Here is a 9,546-nt window from a genome sequence, read left to right as displayed (position 1 = left end):
TCATTCGAAGTTGATAACGTGCTTTAAGTAAAATTTTAGAATTAGAGAACAAGTGAGCGTACCTTAAAGCGGTGAATTTCAAAACCTGAAGATTGAAGCACTTCGGAATACTTTTAGTCTTCACTTCAATTCCATTAACGCCCAAGAAGTGTGGACTCTCAATTGGTTACAAAGGGATAATCAAAAGAGTGACTTACACTCTCATACACACCACCTTTCAATGATGTTTTTCTCACTTATCCAATTCTGTACGTTTTTCCCTTTTTATCTAACCAATTATCTAATTGGGCTGGCCTTTTGGGCCTTTCCAATTGGACTTAAGTGTGTGGCTTGGAGTGGGACCAAAAGGGACCAATAAGACACTAGCTCCAATGGGCCTTGGGCTTTTCTGTCAACTCTTGACAAGTCCAAAGTTACCATTAACTATATTTAATACCACTATATAAATATAGTTGCACTCTAAGCCTTACCTATAAATTATATCCCAAAACTTTATTATACATGCAACCCCTTCATAAAATATTCGTAGTAATACAAAGTCATTAATGTAGACTGCCACTTTGTAAATTACTACATCTTAATCCTTAAGTACCTAGTTTAATCCTTTAATGTTATTCATTATATATTTATGAAATCCAATTCCATAAATATATACTTTAGACTTACTAAAGTGGTTAGGCCTAACTCTCTGAATAACAAACTCATTAAACTTATCTCAAGGGAATACTTTATATCTCTGTTAAGAGACTATGAATTCCATATTGAGAATACATGTTCCATCAACACTAAATGTGGCTGCCCAACATACTGAGGTTTTAACCATTACTATAGATCTCACTCCTGATATATCAAAGCAACCTACATCTCATAATCAAGTCCATTATTCTCTTAGAATTAAGAGTTCATGCAAATACAAGTCGTGAGATTTATTATTCATATGACAGTCCTTAGGAAAATAATAAATCTCACAACGGTCCAGTTCAATATGTCTTAACTCTTAAAACATATTAACACATCAACTAGAAATCTCCACTTCCATGATCAAGACAAATCATCGTGGTTGATATGTTATAGTCTTCGCAAATGAAATGCCCAATTTCATCACCGACTACGAACTATAATTCTGAGTTTACAAAGAACTTGTGATTTATATCTTCTGTGACTTTTCATATAAATCACATACTATGCATCTCATAGACTAAATGATAATGTCCGAATATTCATGTCATCATTACTTCAGATAACAATAAAACAAATTCATTAAGCACAATATTAAGTCATACATAATGTCATACACAATGTCAAACTTAATATCATGCATAGCATCATACAATAGAATTTAAGGGCAATAATCCTAACAATTTCCCTCCTGCCCTAAAGACTATTGTGCACTAATCTAACTCCCATTCTTTCCAAATGTGACTCGAAAGTCCTTTGAGGCAAAGCTTTAGTAAATGGATCTGCTAGATTATTTGCACTTTCAATCTTTGCTACCACCACATCTCCACGAGCAACAATATCTCGAATGATATGGTACTTCCTCTCAATGTGCTTTCCTTTCTTATGATTCCTTGGATCTTTAGATTGTGCAACTGCTCTAGTGTTGTCACAAAACAATGTGATTGGAACTTCCTCCATTCTCATTACACCAAGGTCAGAAAGGAATTTCTTGAGCCATACAGCTTCCTTTGCTGCCTCACAAGCAACAACATATTCTGCTTCCATGGTAGAGTCTGCAATACAAGATTGCTTAATACTTCGCCAACTTATGGCTCCACCTCCCAAGGTGAAAACACATCCTGATGTGAATTTTCTGAAATTTAGATCAAATTGAAAATCTGAATCTGTATAGCCAATAGGTATCAAATCCTCACTTCGGTAAACAAACATATAATCTCTCGTTCTCCGTAGATACTTAAGAATATGCTTTATAACTTGCCAGTGTTTTGGCCCTGGATTTGATTGATATCGACTGACCATGCCAACTGAATAACAAATATCTGGTCTAGTACAAAGCATGGCTTACATGAGACTTCCCATTGCAGAAGTATAAGGAACTTGTCTCATCATATTTTCTTTCTCTTGAGTCTTAGGCCTTTGGTCATCAGACAGAGGAACTCCATGTCTGAAAGAAAGTAATCCTTTCTTGGAGTTTTGCATGCTAAACCGTTCTAGAACCTTATCTATATATCTAGCTTGTGATAATCCTAACATCTTATTCTTACGATCTCGCCAAAGCTTGATCCCTAGAATAAAGTTAGCCTCACCCAAGTCTTTCATATCAAATTGACTTGACAACCAAACCTTTACTGATGACATTACCCCTACATCATTTCCAATGAGTAGAATATCATCAACATAAAGCACTAGGAACATTACTACTTTATCACAATGTCTTTTGTACACACATGGTTCATCAAGATTTTGCTCAAAACGAAATGACTTGATTGCTTGATCAAATCTGATGTTCCATGACTTAGATGCTTGCTTAAGTCCATAAATAAACCTTTTTCAACTTGCATACCATATGCTCTTGGTTCTTAGCTATAAAACTTTTCGGTTGCATTATATAGATTTCCTCTTCAAGATTGCCATTGAGAAATGCAATCTTGACATCCATTTGCCAAATCTCATAATCATAATAAGCAGCAATGGATAAGAGAATTCTGATAGATTTAAGCATTGCTACTAGAGAAAATGTTTCATCATAATCAATACCTTCTTTTTGTGTATACCCTTTCGCCACTAACCTTGCTTTAAAGGTTTCAACCTTTCCATCTATCCCTCTCTTTCTCTTATGAAACCATTTGCAACCAACAGGTTTAATACCATTAGGCGCCTCTACAAGATCCCAAACTTAATTGGAATACATGGAATCTAATTCAGATTTCATAGCTTGGAGCCAATGATGTGCATCTATATCATTCATTGTCTCTTCATAGGTGTAGGGATCCGATTCAGCCTTTTCAAAGATAGTTTCATAAGTTTCTCCTACCTATGAATCTTATAGGAGGCCGAACAATTCTCCTACTACGACGAGGTACCTGTGTACTAGACATGTCATGAGTAGTATCTTGTGGTGTATCTAATACAGCCACATCATCCCTAGTTTCATCCATTGGTTGTTCATTTACAGGTTCATTCATTTCAACCAACACAACTCTACTTCTAGGAGTAAAATTATTCATATAGTCATTTTTCAAGAATTTAGCATTTGTACTAACAAAAACTTTGTTATCTTTACCACTATAGAATAAATAACCCCTAGTTTCTTTTAGATAACCTACAAGCAAACACACTTCTGATTTTTGTTCCAATTTATCAAGCTTCCCTTTTAACACATATGCAAGACAACCCCAAATGTGAAGATATTTCATACTAGGCTTACGCCCACTCCACAATTCCATGGGTGTTTTGGGAACAGATTTTGATGGGACTAAATTCAAAAGATGTATTGCTGTATTTAAGGCATAACCCCAAAAAGAAATCAGTAAAGTTGAGTAATTCATCATGGACCGAACCATTTCTAAAAGAGTCCTATTCCTTCTTTCTGCTACACCATTCTGTTGAGGAGTTCCAAATGCAGCCAATTGGGATACAATCTCATTTTAAGTTAAGTAATCCTTGAAAACCCCTAGAAGGTATTCACCACCACGGTCAGATCGAATGGCTTTTATGCGTTTACCCAATTGATTCTCTACTTCAGCCCTAAACTCTTTGAACTTTTCAAAGGTTTCAGACTTTCGTCTCATTAGGTACACATAACCATACCTTGAGTAATCATCGGTAAAAGTGATGAAATACTCATAACCTCCTTTTACTTGAATTGACATAGGACCACATACATCAGAATGCACTAGCTCTAGCAAATCTTGAGCTCTTCTACCTTTTGCTTTAAAAGATCGTTTGGTCATTTTACCTTCCAAACAAGATTCACAAACTGGAAATTCATCAAAGTCCATGGGCTCTAAGAGTCCATCTTTGATTAGTCTTTGAATCCTATTTGAATTAATATGACCAAACACAAGTGCCAAAGATATGCATCACTAGTAGAAAGAAACTTTCTCTTTAATGATTTTACATGAGAGTTATTATCTAATTCAAAATTATATAATTCATGCTTATCAGGAGTTAAAATATAAAGACTATCCACAATATTGCCAGAACAGATAAACACTTTATTCTTCTTTATTACAACATTGTCTTTCAGGATAACACAATATCCATGTTTACCTAAGTAAGTAGTAGAAATTAAATTCCTACGAACATTAGGTACATACAAACAGTCTTCTAATATTAAAACTCTAGATTCAAAACATAAATTACAAATACCAACAACTACAACTGGAATCTTACTCCCATCAGCCAAAGTAAGAAACAACTCCCCTTCTTTAAACTTTCTGGTCTCCTAGAACCCCTACAAGGAATTGCAGATATGATTAGTACAACCTGAATCCACACACCAGGAATCCATGGGATTCTGTACCAAACATATTTCAAGAAGGAATGTATTAATCATACCTTTGTTCTTGACAGCCTTAAATATTGGACAATTTCTCTTCCAATGCCCTTTCTCACCACAATAGAAACACTTTCCTTTGATCTTCTTTCCTTTATCAGCAACTCCTAAGGCAATTTATTTACCCTCTTGCTTGGTGAAGTCCTTCTTCTTCTTCTTAACCTTGTCTTTCGACTTAGGTTGAGAAGTAGAAGTTTCACCAACATTGGCTTCAACATTAGAAGTACCAAGAATGCCTTCTGCCGCTACCAATTCATTCATTAATTCAGACAAAGTACAAATCTTTTTGTTCATATTATAGTTAAGTTTGAATTCCTTGAATGATTCTGGTAGCGACTGGAGTATTATATCCACTTGGGATTCTCCATCAATATCGGCACCTAAAACTTCCAATGTATTCAGATTAGAGATCATTGTAAGACAATGCTCCCTTACTGAAGTACCTTCAGCCATTCTGGTATTATAAATTTGCCTCATGGTCTCTTGCCTTGCAGAACGGCCTTGCTCACCAAACATCTCCTTCAGACTTAGCATGATGTCTGAAGCTAGTTCTACATCCTGCATTTGATGCTGTAGAACATTTAAGATAAATGCCAGGATGTAGCACTTAGCCATCTCATTAGTTTTCTACCAACGATCATATCGTTGTTTTTCCTCAGAAGGAGCATCTAATGAAGGAAAGCTAGGACATAGTTTAGTAAGAACATACTTATGCTCTTCAGCAGTAAGAACAATGTCCAAATTTCTTTTCCAGTCAACATAGTTGGATCCAGTCAGTTTGTTTTGATTAAGAATAGTTACAAGTGGGCTAAATGATGCCATGTTCTAAATTTGAAAACAATAAACATGAATATAATCAATAAATTGGACATTATCTATTTAGCATATAAACATATAGTATGGAACCTTAATAAAACCATAATATAATATATGCAACGACAACCCAATCCCGCAATTAATATTCCGCAGAAGCGAGGTCATACTAATCACTATGATTAGGTAAGAAACATTCTCATTATCAATGCTATCATGGTAACTCTTACCAAACAAAAATAATTTGTCGTTTTCCCTTTAACCTCAAAGTAATAATGACATAGCTCTGAAGAGAGGTTAACATTACACTTAGTCTAGTGTATACCATTGCCTAGAATCAATGTGAATCACTAAGTAACTCCACGGAAGCGTGGTCGTTCTCAATGATAAAACACATTTCATCTATCTTTAAGAAGTTTAACTTGTAGTACCATGAATTAAACACCCTCCGAAGGAAGCAAGGCATATACGCCAAGGCGAAGTGCTTAATCACACTACTTTAAACCGATAATGGAGGCCGTGAGATGCAACCCTTGTATCTCTCTCCCACTAGATGTTTTAAAGAAAAGGTTTGTAATTATAAAATATGCATAATCTAATTATACATAGTCTTAGTACTTTTACATGTGAAAACACTTAGAAAAATTTCTAATTTTATTTCTTTTGATCGATCGAATGTGCCCCTCGATTGATCGAAAAAATTAAAAAATTCGAACTTGACCTTCTGACTTGTTCGATTGATACTCGATTGACTTTCAATCAATCAAAAAAATAGATTCGATCGATCGACCAGTAATTGAAAATCAATCTATTTAAAAAGTCTGATCACTGTCTCACTCGATCGATCAAAAGTGATTTTCGATCGATCGAAAATCTCAAAACTCAAATTTCCAGAAATTTTCTAAGGCAGTTTTCTTCGTGTTTTCTTGAACAAACAATTTTCAAACGAACATGATGGTCAGAGAATGATATCAAAACTGAAATTCATTGATGCTAAAGTCTTAAAGATCAATTTAACATACTTAAATTCAAATTTAAACAACATCATAACATCAATATCAGTTTTTATCAAATCATAGTTTCATCAACCAAGCAGAAAATTAAATGCATAATCTTCAAACAACATGAAACTATAAATTCTAATTCCAAAATTCACAAAACATGTTATACAATTCGAAATTGATGACCACTCTGATACCATTTGATGGATGTAAAGATAAACGCAGCGGAAAATTAAGTTTAAAACGAATCTACATCATTCGAAGTTGATAACGTTCTTCAAGTAAAATTTCAGAATTAGAGAACAAGTGAGCGTACCTTGAAGCGGTGAATTTCAAAACCCGAAGATTGAAGCACTTAGGAATACTTTTAGTCTTCACTCCAATTTCACTAACGCCCAAGAAGTGTGGACTCTCAATTGGTTACAAAGGGATAATCAAAAGAGTGACTTACACTCTCATACACACCACTTTTCAATGATGTTTTTCTCACTTATCCAATTCTGTACGTTTTTCCCTTTTTATCTAACCAATTATCTAATTGGGCTGCCTTTTGGGCCTTTCCAATTGGGCTTAAATGTGTGGCTTGGAGTAGGACCAAAAGGGACCAATAAAACACTAGCTCCAATGGGCCTTGGGCTTTTCTGTCAACTCTTGACAAGTCCAAAGTTACCATTAACTATATTTAATACCACTATATAAATATAGTTGCACTCTAGGCCTTCCCTATAAATTATATCCCAAAACTTTATTATACATGCAACCCCTTCATAAAATATTCGTAGTAATATAAAGTCATTAATGTAGACCGCCACTTTGTAAATTACTACATCTTAATCCTTGAGTACCCGGTTTATCCTTTAATGTCATTCATTATATATTTATGAAATCCAATTCCATAAATATATACTTTAGTCTTACTAAAGTGGTTAGGCCTAACTCTCTGAATAACAAACTCATTAAACTTATCTCAAGGGAATACTTTATATCTCCGTTAAGAGACTATGAATTTCATTTTGAGAATACATATTCCATCAACACTAAATGTGGTTGCCCAACATACTGAGATTTTGACCATTACTATAGATCTCACTCCTGATACATCAAAGCAACCTACATCTCATGATCAAGTCCATTATTCTCTCAAGATTAAGAGTTCATGCAAATACAAGTCGTGAGATTTATTATTCATATGACAGTCTTTAGGAAAATAATAAATCTCACAACGGTCCAGTTCAATATGTCTTAACTCTTAAAACATATTAACACATCAACCAGAAGTCTCCACTTCCATGATCAAGACAAATCATCGTGGTTGATATGTTATAGTCTTCGCAAATGAAATGCCCAATTTCATCACCGACTACGAACTATAATTCTGAGTTTACAAAGAACTTGTGATTTATATCTTCTGTGACTTTTCACATAAATCACATACTATGCATCTTATGGACTAAATGATAATGTCTGAATATTCATGTCATCATTACTTCAGATAACAATAAAACAAATTCATTAAGCACAATATTAAGTCATACATAATGTCATACACAATGTCAAACTTAATATCATACATAGCATCATACAATAGGATTTAAGAGCACTAATCCTAACAATTGGAACACTAGTGTTTGAAGAAATGCTTAAATTGAAGGCGTAAATGCTCTTTTAGTCCTTACATTTTGGGGTCATTTCTATTTTGGTCTCTACATTTTCATTTTACCACTTTTAGTCCATAAATCAATTAATGCATGACATTTAAGTCCTTACTGTCACCCAACTAACTAGAAAAAGCCGATGTGGCAAACGGAGTACACTGTTGACATAGTAAATGCTGATGTGGCGAATAAAATAATAAAAAAAAATTATTTATTATTTAATAAATGCCAAATTAGCATATAATAATAATAATAAAAGACATTTTCTTTTTTTTTAATTATTTTAAAATAAAATAAGATAATTAAATTAAAAAAAAATTATTTCTTTCATTATTTTTTTCTGAAGAACATGTTCATGTTCCTTGGGTTCATCCCCAAAAATTTTCTTGAGAAACAAACACACAAAAAAACCCAAGAAATTCAGCTCAAAAATGAAATCATAAATCTCAAAGCCCTCATTTTTAACCACAGTAAAATCATCAAATCCCCAAGCCATAAGCCCAAAAAGTTCAAAACTAGAAAATCATCAAATCCCAGAAGCCACAACCCACACTTCTTCAATCACCAAACTCACATTAAAACCCAGAACCCGACCACCACATCAAATCAACAACTTCATCCTCTCGCACACCATTTCTGCCACCGCAGGCTTCACCTCCACCAGATTCTCAACCGTCGTGAGTGTGTTATACACCGCAGCCATCTTATTGGGATCAGAATCGTTCAACCGCAGCAGATTTTGAACAAGCAGCTCGAGCACATTGTTCCCCACCAGCATGTCAACCAAAACCCTAGCCAGCTCATCACTCTCCTCATCGTCCTCAAACACATCAGGATCCGTCAGATCCTAAAGCAGTTGAACCACATCGACCGTGATATCGGTGTTATCGTGAGCAAGGAGGTTCAAAATCGAAGGAATCGCATTGAGATTGATGAGATCTAGATATAGCTCGGGAGCTCCAACGATGATGCTAAGCTTCTGGAGGTCGTCGTGGAGGTCGATTTCGGAGTTGGCGAATCGATCGGGCCGGTTAGGGTATTTGAGGCGAGCTTCAATGTTGTCCTTGAGCTTTCGCTTGAGCTTTTGCTCTTGTTCATCAAATAGGTATTTTGAAAAAAAATAGGCGTAAATTTATGTTTTTTTTTTTCTTGTAGGTTTGATTTTCATGTTCTTTTATTCTGGTTTTGCTCTTTGATTCTGGGTCTAATGCCATTGTTGGGTTTATTTTTGGGTTTGATGTTCTAGTTTTTTTTTTTTTTTTTAATTAAAATTAATAAATTAATTTTTTTAATTTAAATGCTGATGTGGCATTTTTTTAATGCCAAAACTAAGATCATCATATAATACTTATTTTGTTGTATAATATTTATATTTGCCCACAATATTTTTGACTACTTTGAAAATTTATTTTCTTAATTCGTATTTTATTTAAAAAATTATATATCACTATAAGACTATAACATATTATAATATTTACCGTTAAAAGTAGATTTTATTTTTTAAACTAATTAAATGATTTTGAAATCTATAAATAATAATTTAAAGCATAACTTACTT

The sequence above is a fragment of the Quercus suber genome, unplaced genomic scaffold (assembly GCF_002906115.3).
Source record: "Quercus suber isolate HL8 unplaced genomic scaffold, Cork oak 2.0 scaffold_35, whole genome shotgun sequence".
In the NCBI taxonomy this organism is placed as follows: Eukaryota; Viridiplantae; Streptophyta; class Magnoliopsida; order Fagales; family Fagaceae; genus Quercus; species Quercus suber.
Note: the sequence above shows the minus strand (reverse complement) of the source record.